This window comes from Mytilus galloprovincialis, chromosome 12 (assembly GCF_965363235.1).
Source record: "Mytilus galloprovincialis chromosome 12, xbMytGall1.hap1.1, whole genome shotgun sequence".
Lineage (NCBI taxonomy): Eukaryota > Metazoa > Mollusca > Bivalvia > Mytilida > Mytilidae > Mytilus > Mytilus galloprovincialis.
Genome location: NC_134849.1, coordinates 37,716,833 through 37,732,673, shown reverse-complemented (window position 1 = coordinate 37,732,673; position 15,841 = coordinate 37,716,833). Strand labels below are relative to the sequence as shown.

General features: G+C 31.4%; 1 protein-coding gene across 3 annotated transcripts in view; it reads right to left on the bottom strand.

Annotated features, from left to right (window-relative positions):
- Positions 1-15,841, bottom strand: part of LOC143053462 (polyhomeotic-like protein 1) — a 181,488-nt gene that overhangs the window by 147,098 nt on the left and 18,549 nt on the right. The gene's annotated exons all lie outside the window — the stretch shown is intronic.

The window sequence follows — 15,841 nt, the reverse complement described above, 5'->3', positions numbered from 1 at the left end:
TTTTATATTAATAAAGTACAAAAAATAGCTACTTCCGGTTTACAAAAGGTCACTTCCGGTTGTTTCTTTCAAGGTTAAATGGTTTGATACCTTTTTCCAAAAGTTTCATAGCTTTATCATGTATACATATAAAATAAAAGCAAAGGTCAAAATCTAGAACGTCAAATTAAGCTATGACCTTGAGATCAATTTCAAGGTCATGAACTAAGGACCTCAAATCAAAAGACCATAGGTCTTAATTATATTTGGTTAATGACTTATATCACCAAACACGTATTTTTAAATACAAGAGGGGAGAAAACTCCCTTTTATGTTCAACGTGCCCTTGCAATAAAAATTTATGTGTTACGACATGTCGCAACTAACAATTTAGTAAAAATAATTTGTTGATATCTTATAAGGTCTTTGGATATTAGTGAAAATAAGCCAAATTCAAATATTAGAATATGACCTTGACCTTTGACCTTGACCTAATTTTCATTTTTTTGGACCAAGGACCTCAAATCAAAAGATCCTAGGTCTCTATCACTTATGGTTTATAAGATAGAAATGCATATCACTTATATCAGATGCATAAGGGGAAATAACTCTCATATGGAGCGGTTATATTGCTTCGGTCAAAATAGGACAAATCATGCAAAGGATATAACGAGCAATTTTGTAAAATAAATTTGTTGTTATCTTTTACGGTTGCAAAGGAGTTGTGAGCACAAGGAAAACAGTGTTTGGGGAGATAACTCCTACAAAGAAAAGTATTCGGTTACGCAGGGTAAATTTCAAAAGCGCATAAACTGTTCGATATCATATACCAAATAGCAAAGCGACATATTGTGAAACAAATGTTTATCGCAAGAACAAAATTAGGCGGAAGAAAAAAAAAAAAAAATAAATAATCAGAAGAAAAACAATAGGTCTTTCCACAGAAAAGTGGAAAGACCTAATAATCAGAACAAATACAATAGGTCTTTCCACAGAAAAGTGGAAAGACTTAATAATAATAATAATAATAATCAGAAGAAATACAATAACATAAATAAGTCTTTCCACAGAAAAATATACCTAATAATCAGAAGAAATACAATAACATGAATAAGTCTTTCCACAGAAAAGTATACTTAATAATCAGAAGAAATACAAGAACATGAATAAGTCTTTCCACAGAAAAGTGGAAAGACTTAATTAAAAACCAATTGTTCAGGGAACAATTGAAGGTCTTTCCACATCAAAGAAATTTTAAAATGAATAAGCTAGTTACTTTATACTGATGCGATATATAAGTGGTTTCAATATACCTTTGGTTATAATAAGGGTGATAATTTGCTACTTCTGTTGAAGTTAATGTCTCTTCACAAGGATCCCAAAAATATATAGTTTTTATATACTTAAGCCTTTAAACCAGGAGATAATTGGCCACTTCCGGTTGATCGAAAGTTATTTCTAGTCTTGAGTGATAGGTTCATGTATTTAATTGACAAAATATATGAATTCCGACTTCTTTTTCTTGAAAAAAGTGCAAAAATGGCTATTTCCAGTTTTCTCAAGGTCACTTCTGATTGTCATTTTTCAAGGTCATATATCACCCAACCTTTTGTTAAAGGTGATATGACTTTATAATGAACAAAGTTAAAGTAATAATCAATTAATCTTATAATAAGACATTTCAGGGGCACTAACTCCTATAAGAAGTCATTAAATTGTTTCGAACCAAACGTATCATATCTTCATAACAATTAAGCAAACAGTTTACGCTTGTTCTTTTATATATATCTTTAAAAGTGTTGGAAAAAACGCCAAAAAAGCAAAATTCTTAATTCAGAACTTGACCTTGACCTTTGACTTTTACCTTATTTTTCAAATTAGGACATAGGGTCTTCAAATAAAAATGTTTCAGGGTTATACGGTTCAGGGTTTGTGAGTTAAAAAAACATAGCGACAAATTTATTGTGTAAAGTTTGATAACTAATATAATATTTCATCGAATCGCTTCGATCCTAATAAGCCAAGAATTCCTGAGGATGTAACGAACAATTTGTAAAAATAATTTTGTCGCTATCTCTTTTTGTTACAAAGGAGATGCACACATATTGTTAACAGTGAATAGGGAGATAACTCTTACAAAGAAAATGGTTCGGCTTAGCAGGGCGAAATTTAAAAGCGCATAAACCATACGATACAATATGAGAAATATCTAAACGACATATTGCGAAACAAATATTTATCGAAAGAACAAAATTTGGCGGAAAAAAAATAATCAAAACAAATACAATAGGTCTTTCCACAGAAAAGTGGAAAGACCTAATAATAATCAGAAGAAATACAGTAAGACTTATTACATTATCGATATTTTAACAATTTGTTGTTATATTAATGTAAACAAAGTATTTACAAAAAAGCAAAATTACGAAGAAACTAAACTTCGTGCATAATTCAAAGCGAAAAGTCCCTAGTCAAATGGCAAGACCAAAAAGCTCAAACATATCAAATGAATGGATGACACATTCGCTAAGATGTAATTGCGTATTATGTGATACTACTTTATCAACGTATTTTGAGTTGTAACATAATGTCCCTAGTGCAGCACTTCATGTCATCCGGGATTTACTGCGTTTTATTTTTTTCTGTTTTGACGTTTCATTACTGACAAAGTGTTTACTATTTACTATTTATTTTCGGTATTGTTGTTTCTAGTACGTTGCTATTTTTGTTTCTGTTTTTGTCGACTTTATCTACAATTTGGAATACAAAAACTTTCTTAACTATAAGTTAACAAATATATTGTTTAAACACGTCACATTGACCAAAGCCTTTTTCCAATACAAAATTGTCTTTGTAGATTTTATAGGTTATATCATGTATATTGCATCAAATCTTGATACAATATACACAATACAAATTTTTGGGAAGATATAGTGTTACAAGAAGTTGAAACTTGATAACACGATAGACTATTTATTACATCACAGGCGTCTTAACCCTTTGACCTGCTAATAATAATGTATTCAACAATGTACACCCTTTTCAATAGACTCTGTCTAGACTTCTAAATTGAATTATGTCTGTGTTTCCTTCAACTGAACGCTATTATTCTATAATAAATCGGGCCATCGGGAAACAATGTATATAATTGTTACCCTTTCGACAAAAATTGGCAAAAGCAACATTTAAATGGCAATATCCAGTACTATGAATTACATAGTCAATACACGAATGTCATATGACAGCTTTTTTTCAACCACAGCATGTCGAAAGTTTTCTCTAGGGAAAGAAATTAACTCTTTTATTATTATAGCGTAAATATACCACATCAAATGTAATTTTGTTTTACATTATTCAGTAGGCACAAATTTAATAAAATCAACGAAACCATCCCTGAAGTAAGATAAAAGTCCAAGAAATAAAAACTTCAATTTCATTCTGTGAAAAACGTTTTGTCAAATCATTTACAGTTAGTCTTTATCGAATGAATTGATGAAAGTTATTTCAAATGCATTGTATATTTGTCATTTTAAAGACAACATGTATCACACGTGATGTTTAGATAATCAGATTCTGAACTCTATGTTAGACTTCTTAAAAAGTAACGACCTTTATGTACATGTAGCACCTGTTATCTTAATCTCCCTTCGAGCTTGATATCGTGTAATGTAAACGGTTGATATAACTTATAGTTGTTGTGTCCTGTCCTTATACAGGTGTGTATGATATGTGTATACATCATCAAATTATTTGACAATTTACAGATTTACTGTAAATGATTTGGTGTTAATTCATAGTCAGAACCCCAAATTGAAATATATTCCGTCAATCTGACTTACAAACCATATCATATACATCTTTATCAATTTGATAGAATCCATAATCTGTGTCTGTGAAATGATAGAAAATCCAGATTGTTAAACTCAATCCAATGTATCTAGGCATGAAAAGTGACTTTATCAATGAATATGTACAGAAATGTCGCTCAAGGTTAGATGATATTGATATTATATTTCATTTTGTTTTAAAGTGCAGTTCACTTTATGTATCTCGTAAACATGTCTATACAGAGAGACTCGATAAACGATTGCTACTGCATTATTTGATAGTTCATATATCATCACGTTTTATGTCGCTAAGCTATTTGTCTTTTTCTTAACACATGTTTTAATGGGCTTCACTCCATTTCAACATTACGATGTATACAATGTAAACGATGTTTACACAAAGGTATACACGTTGTATATAAATAATATCAACACGACATTGTCATATGGACGAAAAAACGGAGATCGCATCACAAAAACAAAAACAGTTAAGTTGAAACAATTGATTCGGCTAAACACAAAAGACTACAATCGACGCACAAACATGTAGGGAAGGCTCTAAGTTAAAATAAAAAGAGTAAAATCATAAAAATACTAAACTCCGACGAAAATTAAAAACAGCATTTCATTATATAGAAAGTGATTTATTTAACCTGGTTTTTAAGCTAGATAAACCTGTCTTTTGTACAACAGTCACATCAAATTCCCTTACATTGAAAACGATGCGTGAACAAAACAATCAGACATAATAGTTTAAAATTGAGAAGCATGCCACAAATAGTGGTATAGCAGTCATCATTGTGTTATAATCTTAATCACTTACTACCAAAACAGTCAAAGTAATTTTCCGTTTGTTTTGTAATAAGGTAGGTCAATCAAGGCCAGTCCATACATGTACTTTATCCAACAAATGGATACACGCGTTTTCAACTTCTTACACCTCAAGCGAATGTTTCTTTTGCTTCAGGTTTCCCTATCAATAATTTCTTTCTAATGCTTGACATTGAAAAAAATGACAACAAGCTGTCTGTTAGTCGTTTATGGAAGAATATTAATTCAACGAAAAATCAGATTGAGGGAAATATTTGATAAATAAAGCAAGGTAAAAGGTAATTTATTTAATTAATAATTCAGACACGAGAATAACATTGACTGAGATAGACCTGTGAACAATCGTCATAAGACTTCTTTTCTACTGTTTAGTGTACTTTACATGTGTACTTTACGTTATGTCAAGTTCTATATTAAGTTTTGAAGGTATTTGCACGTGTTCAGAATAACAGATACTTTTCAGAACAAACTAATTAGATTTGAAGTTCTCATAATAACAAACATACATACAGAAAAGTTATGTGCACTTTTAATGAAACGTTGAACAGTTAAAAACTGAATGTTTTAACATATTGTATCAGTATGATATATATTATAAAGAAATATCACACCTTTCAGTGTGAGTGTACATGTACGCTTTTCTTATGTCAAATAAAATGAAATCGGTAACATGGTTAAGGCACTCACAATTCTGCTATTATTTGTAAATCAAGAGGTATTAAAAACAATTGCTATATTATAATAATAATATTATTCAAATTAGAGATGTAATTTAAAGACCACATCGAATTAAATATTATTGATATTCAAGTTAGTATATCTCTGATTGCTTGCGATGGATTTCACTACATTCTTGCATTTAATATGACAATGGTTGTATTTACAATGGAAAGAATTTTGTTATTCGTTATGTTGTCTGATTCAAATTGATATGTGTTTCTTAAATCTCTTCTGTTATTGGGCTCCACAGGTTATTAAAGACGACTACTTTTGAACAACTTATCTGTTAAAATTTTTATAACACAAACAAGTACTGATATTGTAAAAATGATTTCTGCAAGTGGATTTTCTAAATGATAATCAACAGATGAATGTACATATTGATATTGATTTAAAGTATACATTACATAATACCATAGAAAAAAGAGCAACTGCATCTGACGATAGTCCGTAATCACCGTAAAGACACAAGACATGTACCTTGAAACAGTTTGATATTATTGAATTATTAGTACATTGACGTTAATAAGTGATATAGATACAATGGATAAGCGTTGATTCTTGAAAAAGAAACTACGATAAATGAATAGCCTGACGTCACAACAATTGTTTAAAAAGAAGATTTTAACTATTTGAATGTTGATGCATACTATCAGTCAATCGACTGAAACATTTCCGGCACGAACAAACAACGGATATGGTTTTATAACAAGTCCCTTGATAATTATGCATAATTATCGGGTAATGACATTAGTTAAAGACTATAGCTTTCATTTTCTATGTTCGCACAACATATTGTATAGACTTTATCATAAATCTCGTAGTTCATTATATCAACTGTCATGACTATGACGCCAAATATCGTATGTTCTAAATAGAATACGAAATATACAAAATATTCAATAATTGGAATTAGGAAACATATACATCCATTTCCACTAATACCATTACAAGCTATAAATACATGATGAATAGCAAACGAATAAATATGTAGCAAAATACAATAAATGATTACAATAACAAAAGAAAAATTCATAAGAAAAAAAAATATAGCAAAGGAAGATGGATAAAAGGTGTAGAAAAAATGTGATTAATGTTTTTTCTCTACTGTGAGTTTATCGGAGACAAAAAGCAAGACATTAGTAGAAATTTCGATTGGAATCTGTTGGTTGTGGAAATGTCTTTGGCGAGATACACTGAATATTTTGCATTTTAATAAAAAGTGTTTTATTGTTTTCGGGTCTCCACAAACACACTTCGGGGATCGTATCAAATTTCTGTCATAGAGGTGTTTGTTGAGCCTACTACAGTTCATTCTTATTCTCGCATGATATGTTTGACCTGATCTGGAACCACAATGATAAAATACCAACCTAACTTCACAGTTACTTTTCAAATTAATTTTGAAGGCGAGAAATGACGGACTATTTTGTAGTTCTGTTGTCTGCGAGTTCCAGGATTTTACTGTTGATGACAGAAAATAGTTAGAGTAAGATGCAGTTCTAACTGCAATAGGTTGAAAATCATTCGCATTACCTGTAGTATATTCATGTATATTACGGAACCGTTTAGGTAAAATATTATTAAGATAAGATGGAGTTATATTGTGAGACATTTTATAAACATATGTAAGTCTGGACCCTCTCGTCTATCCTTTAGTTTTTCCCATCCAGTTTCCTTATACAGTAAATTAATAGATGTTCCTCCAGTCAAAATCATTGCAGCCTCTATATGGACGCTTTATATTTTATGAACTAAAATCAATGTATCCAAAACTACGTCAGCTTATTCGAGAACCGGGCGTATAAAATAGTTTTAAAGGAAATGATTGATAAAAAGTGGATGGATTTTTTTGTAAGTTTTTTGGATATGGTCATGCGGTCAGTTGTATTTGCATTAAAATTGACCAACCACTTCTCAGACAAGATGTGAATTATCTTTCAGTCTTCATCTAACTTTAATGCACGAACAACAAACAACCAATAACTAAACTATGTATCACTCCCATGTGCGTCTGTTTATTTGTTTACTCAATGTTATCATTTAATTTTTAGACGTTGCTATACTGTTAGTTGAACGTATACAAAATGGTCATGCTATTAATAATAAATTAAAAAAAAAAAACACACACACAAAAAAAACGAAATCGCATAATGTTAATAATTTTCATTTCATTAAACATATACTTGTTTTTTTAATCTGCATTGTTAAAGGTATACTGAGGCAAATCACATCTGTCTTTGTAGTCGATTTTTCTTTGTTATTGTAGTTATTCCGTTTGCTTTACAGTTTATAATAGGTGTGATGTTAGACCAACATGGCACTTGAAGAGTTAGACTTATAATTATATGAAAAAATGCAAACACATGTAAAATAGCAACAAAAATGGACATGTTGATTGGAATATCTTGATAATTGCCGTTGTCGTTCTTGAATTTTGCAAGAAAACATTTTCATTATTTGATCCAACAGTATGACATGAAATAAATATCTTTTAATCTAATATTGGCATTAAGAATATATTTTTACATATGTTTGCGTTATAAATATTGTATCAGCTAATACTACTCCGGTTAAAACTGTTTCACCCATATTTTGATTTTTTTTTAGCCTTTTACAGTTTGATAAGAAACATTGTATGTATCATCAACATATCGGACAATTATCAGATTAACTTTAAATTATGTGTTGCAAATATGTTAGTTCCTATTCAGAGCACTTGAAATAAATTAGAATGCACAGTGTTGTATAGATATTATGGAGTGCAATCAAGATATTTATTTCTTCATGCCACTTATAATGGTTTCAATCAAAACCAGTTTATACAGGTTCTTCTTCCCAAAAAACGGAAACATGCTTTTTGTAACTTCTACCACCTCCAGTGGTTTACCTCTTTTCACAGTTTCTTCCTGAGTCTTGACATTAAAAAAAAATTGATAACAAGCTGTCTGTAAGTCATTTGTGGAAGAATATTAATAAAACGAATAATCTCATGTATGCACATATTTGATAAGTTAAGCAAATAAATGGTGCCTATCTTGTCAGTTATTCAGACACAATAACTTCGTTTATCGAGATAGACCTGTGAACAATCGTCATATGACTTTATTAGTTTTGCATGTTTATAGTGTTCTTTACTTAATGTTACAAGTTCTATATTAAGTTCTGAGATAATTGGTACGTGTTCAGAATAAGATATACTTGTTAGCACAAAATAATTACATACGGATAAGCTATGTGCACTTTTAGTTGAAACGTTTAATTGATAACAGTTGAATATTTTAATATATTGTATAAATGATAAATGTCTAGAATAATATAGTAACAAAACGGCTTAAATCAATTACAAAAATACAATCGGTTTTCTAAAACAGCTGTTCCTGCCGTTTTCAACACAGTCACTGGTTTCTAGTTGCATTATTTAAAAATACTCTAGAAAAACCGAGGTTTGCATCTGATATAATTGTAAAATATTGCCACGAATTCCAACACCATGTCCGTCAAAATGTATTAAATGAGGGGTGTCAGTGTGTTTTTTTTGTTGTTGTGTTTTCACATTTATCAGGCTTTCTCAAACCAACTGTTTTTAAAAGCTAATTGTATATTTGAAAATGCAAAATGCATAGCAGTTTGATAATGATTAAAAAAATAATACTAAATTTTGACTAAGGTTAAATGATTGAATTTGACTGTATACTTCTACATCCCTCACCCTACAAATAAAACTTGTAATTTAAACTAGTATAATTTAAAAACAATACTTAAAACTGTTAGGGTCAATTATGGAAGCCTGATATACAGGAGACAAGTGGTCGTAGGTGCGTCTTTCTATGTTGTGATTGTATACTGTTGCTTCAGAAAAGGGAGAAAGTTTGGTACCATTAAAACGTTTAATCCTGCTGCAATTGTTGCATCGGTCTTAAGTCAGGAGTCTGATGTTCAATGGTTGTCGTCTGTTTAGGTGGTTCATAAGTGATTATCGTTCTTCGTTTTTATAAACATTAAACAGTTGGTTTTCCCGTGCGTATGGTTTTCACTAGTAAATTTTGTGGCGATTTTATAGCTTGCTGTTCGGTGTGATTCAAAGCTCCGTGTTGAAGGCCGTACCGTGACCTATAATGGTTTACTTTTATAGATTGTTACTTCGATGAAGAGTTGTCTTATTGACATTCATACCACATCTTCATATATCTATTGAAGGAAAATGAGTGATGGTAGGGACAATGAGTGACTCATTCTATGGTTTTTTTTCATGTATTTTCTGTGAGGCAGGTGTGCTTTGCTTTATTATCCAAAACCTTTCCTAAGCAAGTCTGTCTGCCCTTAACCAACCCTCGTTGTCGTCTATGATTTTGATGATAAGGTTTTTGATTAGCTTGGGGCAGTTTGGCTCGCTGATGTAGTCACTTCGATGACCAGTCATGCGTGTGTTGAATTACTGTTCTGTCTCGCCAACATACCGCATGCCACATCGACACCGAAAAAAGGTATGCAAAATTCTTGGGTATTGTTGTGTACACAGTCCCAGTGGTAAATAATACATTTTTGAGTATTCAGTATTTGTTGGCAGGTCAGCGATTGCCCATTCTCACTCATTATGAAACAACTTAATATTGATAGTATTCTTTTAACGCATAATCATTACAAAATACATTGGAAAAGCGCATGACTTCCTCAAATGGTCATCCACAACCACAAACACACAAAACACTAACCTGAAAAAAGGTGTGATAATCATGCATTATCACTACATTAACGTCATCATAGGCATGGAGAAAAATGAAAACTGCGACGATGTTGATGTATTATATCCTTCAATTGACTATAAAATCATTCCCTGCTATAGCTGTATAAGTAATGATACGAATAAACAACGGATACAGTTTTTAACCAATCACAAGATAATAACGGGGTAATGACATAAATCGAAAGGATTGGGCTGTTATTGTTCCATTTTCGCACACCATATTGTGAAGAATCATAAACCACGTTAGTTCATTATCTCAACACAAACAGAATATATTGGTTTTTTTCAATGCGGGAATGGTCATGTGCGGTTATGCCAGCAAAACAAATGTTGTGGAAGGATTCTAATTTCGATGTTTTTTCCTTGATCAAAGTAATACAAATCTACCACAACTTAACTGAAATTACAGAATACTAGTCTTAAATAAAGTGAAAAAAGGACAAAGAAAAATCTCTGAAATAGAACATTTCAAAAAGTAGATTATTGTTCACGTTAATAAGAAGTGCAATTTATTTTCGAGGATGAAAACACGGTTACCTTGACTTCCATCACGTCTTAATAAATGACTGTATTACAAAAATGTAATAAAAGATCGAAATAAGATGTAAATACTTGATTTTCCTTTTTGCTGATTAATGCAATAGTGAGTGAAAAAAAATGACAGATACCAGCGAGGCAGTCAAACGCAATAGATCGATAATAAACTGACAACGCTATGACTAAATATTAAAAAATATTACACAAGACACAGTATAGAATACTACAGAATAAGCAACACGAACCCCACTGAAAACTTCGGAGGATATCAAGTGCTCCAGAAGGGTAAGCAAATTCTGGTTAAGATTGATTATCTCAAAAGACAAAAAAATCGACTATTTTGAAAGCCTGTTTATGTTGGCAAATTACACTACATGTGTGTAAGGTCTTGCTATGGTAGGTGGGTACTTTTTGGTATCATTATTAAGGGGTGCATGTCTCATCCAGTTTTTTCTGGGGTTCATGTTGCTCAGTCTTTATTTTATCTTTATTGTGTGTGTAAAATAGTCTTTGTATGTTGTTGTTTTTTACTTTTCTTTAAACATTTAAATAAGTTTATTACTTTGTCAGTTTATTTTCGGGTAATGAGTTTGAATAGCCCTCTTATATCTTTATGTCTCTTTTTCTGTGTCGACAATTTTAATATGTGTCTTGATACATGTATATGTTCAAACAATGTTAAAGTGCATTAGCCAAATAAAGCTGTGCATTGGTGACGTTTTGTATGGTTAAACAATATTCTAGGGAATACATTTAAAATAAATTGAATAAGCTGCATACGATGACTACTAAACAATGATTGAAAAGGTTTCTCCGATGTTATATATCAATTTGTTTGAAAATTTACATTATTTAATGATTCGTCTTTATTGTTGAATTTTGTATAAACTGATGAATCAACAACCCCCACTTCATTTTTTCTCAATTGCTATTGATATTACTAAGTTACATTGTTGTACAAGAATGTCGTCAACACGAGATAGCTGTGCACTTCTATCCCATTTATCGTTGTATCTTAAGTAAACTTAGCACCTGGTTTTCATTAAAGTCGGTTTTATAATCTTAAGATGATGAGGAATGCGACTCATTCTCATTTTCTTCATCAGGCATTTCACGTGTTTAAGAGTTTATATTTGAGTTATATTATCATGTACAGGAAAGAAAGAACGGCATTTGGTTAACCCTGAATTTTTAATAAATTCACGACATTTAACGGTACAATGCAGGCTAATCAGAAATATCTATAATGAATTAGATTTAAAAAATTAGGTACGTAGTTTATATACAAAATTGATGTAAAACTGTTTACTCGCGTATGTGTATTCATATCAACCAGCAAGAACTTCCGAACATTTTAAAAGATATCTCATTCTCTATAATTAAATCTAACAAAACTATCATTACATTGTTCAACCACAAATATTATGTTAATAAAACGTTTTACAAAATATCCTACAATGATTTTCAATAAACAAAAGCAAGTTGTAGCATACTAGATATGAATTAAGTCCGCCGTTGTGTTATTGTGCTATTGTGTTTTGATCAAGTTTGTATTTTTTTCGCTAATTTTTTGTCAAAGAGTCATGATTAGCCTTTTTGGTTCCTTTGTTCCAATTATCATGTGAGGTCTAGTAATAACAACTAAAACACAATGATGACTGCTGTAACCAAATATGTTGGCATAATTACATATAAAAAAAGATGTGGTATGATTGTCAATAAGCCAACTCTACACAAGAGACCACATTACACAGACATAAATGTCACTGTACGGCCTTCAAAAATGGGCAATGTCCTTACCACATAATCGACTATAAATAGCCCCAAAATGACAAATTATTGTTTTGTTGATACATTCTTTTAAACTTAATTTAATTGCATGCATCATATCAGTTAGAGGTTCGGCTGGCTGTAAAACCAAGTTTAATGCACGTTTGTAGATAAAAAAAAAATAACTGTACGTTCCTGGATGATGACAGCTGTTTCCTATTTGTTTGATATGAGAAAGAACAATTATTCTACTTTTCTCTAGAAGAAATTGCAAATACAGCTATTTCAAAACTTATAATATATACAATGTTATGGTAACAATACGTTACAAAAGTTTTGGAATTTTTCCCTCAATTTTATCAATTATGTAATGGAATGGTATACACAAGATATCAATATCAATTGGTAATTGTGTGTTATTCATTATCAATAATCTGACATTTAAAAACTCTGATCTAATGTCAACAAATGATAATTATTTATTATCCATGTCAAAACATAACGAACAGAAGAACATTTAGCGATTTAGGTGCTCCAGAACAGTTAACAGATCTTGCTCCACATGTAGCACCCATCAAGTTGCTTATGTTATTGCAAATCTGGTAAATAATCTAATTTGGTAGGTCACATTCGTGAAAAGGGAAAGGTATTTCAGCAACAGTCACTTCAGGACAGGTAAACAGACATGTACAAAGTAAAAGAACATTGATGATCCAAAATTCCCCAAAGTGTTGCAAATACAGCTACGGTGATATATGCCTGGGAGAAGAAAAACTGTTCAAAATAATTTATGCTTTTGCAAACAATAAAGTTAAAAAAAAAATGATCATTAAATAGATAAACATGTTAAGACCGAAGTGCTGAAATACAACAGAATAAAAGCAAATACGTAAAACAATCTAGCACAGCACATAAAAACAGCACAACAGAGCCACGCATCGTCTGTCACACGACTAGATCCACACCTTAAAAGTGCCATCAGAGTTAAATTTCTAAACAAATAATAAAGTTAAAATGTTGTTTGTTATGTTATTATTTGATGTATTTAAACAAATATATATGTATGTTATAGTGTTGTCGTGTTTCCGGAAATGAAACGGAGTTCACGTCTTTGTTTTTTATCTTCTTGTTATATACACTTATTTTTATATCCGGCACGTTTGGAAAATGTGTTCACGCAACATTTTGTACAATTTCTCATGAAATTTGTAACTTCACGACACCAAAGCGTAAGTTAAAATGTAGCATATTTTTCTTTACATATGTATAAACCTTCTCTGACAAGTATATTATTTTAAGTCGTCTTAAACAGTTGACAAACATTCTTTTTGGTCATTTTACATGAACTGTTTATCATACCTTTTGTTCACTTAATTCTTAAATCCAGTGTGCTGTTTTGTATTTCCTTTGCTTTGATTAAGATGTTTTCTCTTGAGAAGTATTTAATTTGCGGTTTTTGTTATTGTAAACTACTCACTTCGATTCGTGAAAAAAGGCTACTATTTTCTACTGTAAACCACAAGCATGTGTGCTACTGTTTTTTACTGTAACTGAATTATTTTATTACATCTATTATGAACTGTGAATTTGCTTAGACTATTATGACAATCATTGTATAACACAAGTTGAATATTGAACATTTCATTTGACAAAAAGAAAAAAAGATGATTTAAAACCAAATATTGTGTTTTTAGCATTGAAACTGTATTGTGTACTGTTATGCTAAATTTTTGTAATGCTAATTGTTAGTAAGAATTGCTTATTTTGTATTTTTCAGTTTTTCACCCTCTCCGGAGGTTTGTTTATCAAGTAAAGAATTTGAAGTCTTATTAGTCTTTCTTGTGAGCCATAACAGTGAAAAGGCTTCGACCAGTTGTGACAATGGCAACCTACCGAGAACTAAAACAGCATGAACGCCTGTATGAACTATATGAAATATTATGTGAAATCCAATTTGTTAAAAAGAATCCACAATATTCACAAGTTCTCGCTTATTATGACTCCTCAACTGGCGTTAATCAGATCGTAAATTGTCTTCCTCATAACTTACAGGACAAATGATCAACAGAAGCTATTAAATACAAGAAAAGGCACAATATGTTGTAACCGCCATTCTCATTCTTTGTTGATTTTACTTATGACATGGCATTATGGCGTACAGATCCGAGTTTTCAGATTGCTCCGCAAACAAATAAAACTTCTAATCCTGCTAGTATGCAATCTAATTTGCGTGTATCTACTAGAAAAACTGATGTATACACAATAGATGAAAAGCAAGTTTGTCCTATTCATGGCACAAATCATGATCTCAATGAATGTAGAGCTTTCCGTCAAAAGCCAATGACTGAACGTATGGACTTGTTACAGAAAAACAGGCTTTGCTTTCGTTGCTGCAGTCTTAAGAAACATTTACAAAGAAGCTGTAGAGAAAATATACATTGTAATATTTGTAAAAGTTCAAATCATCCAACAGCTTTACACATTTACCAACAAGACCAAAACATAGATACATATAACGGCTCTCAATCTGTAAATGACTGTGAAAGTGAGAAGATTCACGAAGGGGAGCTTAATAACCTATCACATGTATCAGCTATTTGTACAAAGATTTGTGGAAATCCGTTGAGTAGTAGCAAGTCTTGTGCTAAGATTTTGCCAATTTATGTTTATCCAAAAAATAAAACACACATGAATCAGAAAGTATATGCAATCATAGATGATCAAAGTATTCATTCATTAGGTACATCAAAGTTTTTCGATATATTTAATGAGAATGCTGAACATATAAATTTTACATTATCATCATGCTCAGGCAAAGTATCTACAATGGGTAGAGTAGCAAGACATTATATAATTGAAGCGTTAGATCATAGTACTTCTATAAACATTCCATCACTAATTGAATGCAACGACATACCAAACAACCGTGATGAGATACCATCACCAGAAGTGGAGGCTAGTCATGATCATCTTAACAACATAGAGTCGCACATAACACCCATTGACCAGAATATCAAAATTGAATTACTTATTGGTAGAGATGTGATTCAAGCCCATCACGTTCTTGATCAACGCTTGGGAGGTGACAACTTGCCCTATGCTCAAAAGTTGCCATTAGGGTGGGTGATCGTAGGAGAATCTTGTCTCGGTCAGATTAATCGAACTGAAACTGTAACTGTAAACAAAACTTTTATTTTGCCAGATGGACGCACCTCTCAGTTTCAACCTTGTGCAAATGCTTTTACTGTAAAACCTGAATCTATCTTTGAGAGAACACCTTACGATGAAACTATTGGACCTTCAATCGAGGACAAACTATTTATAGAATTGATGGATTCTAAAGTGAAACAAGGGTCAGATAATCGGTGGACTGCACCTCTTCCGTTTCGCAAAGACAGACCTGTGTTGCCTAATAATAGAGTACAAGCAGTGC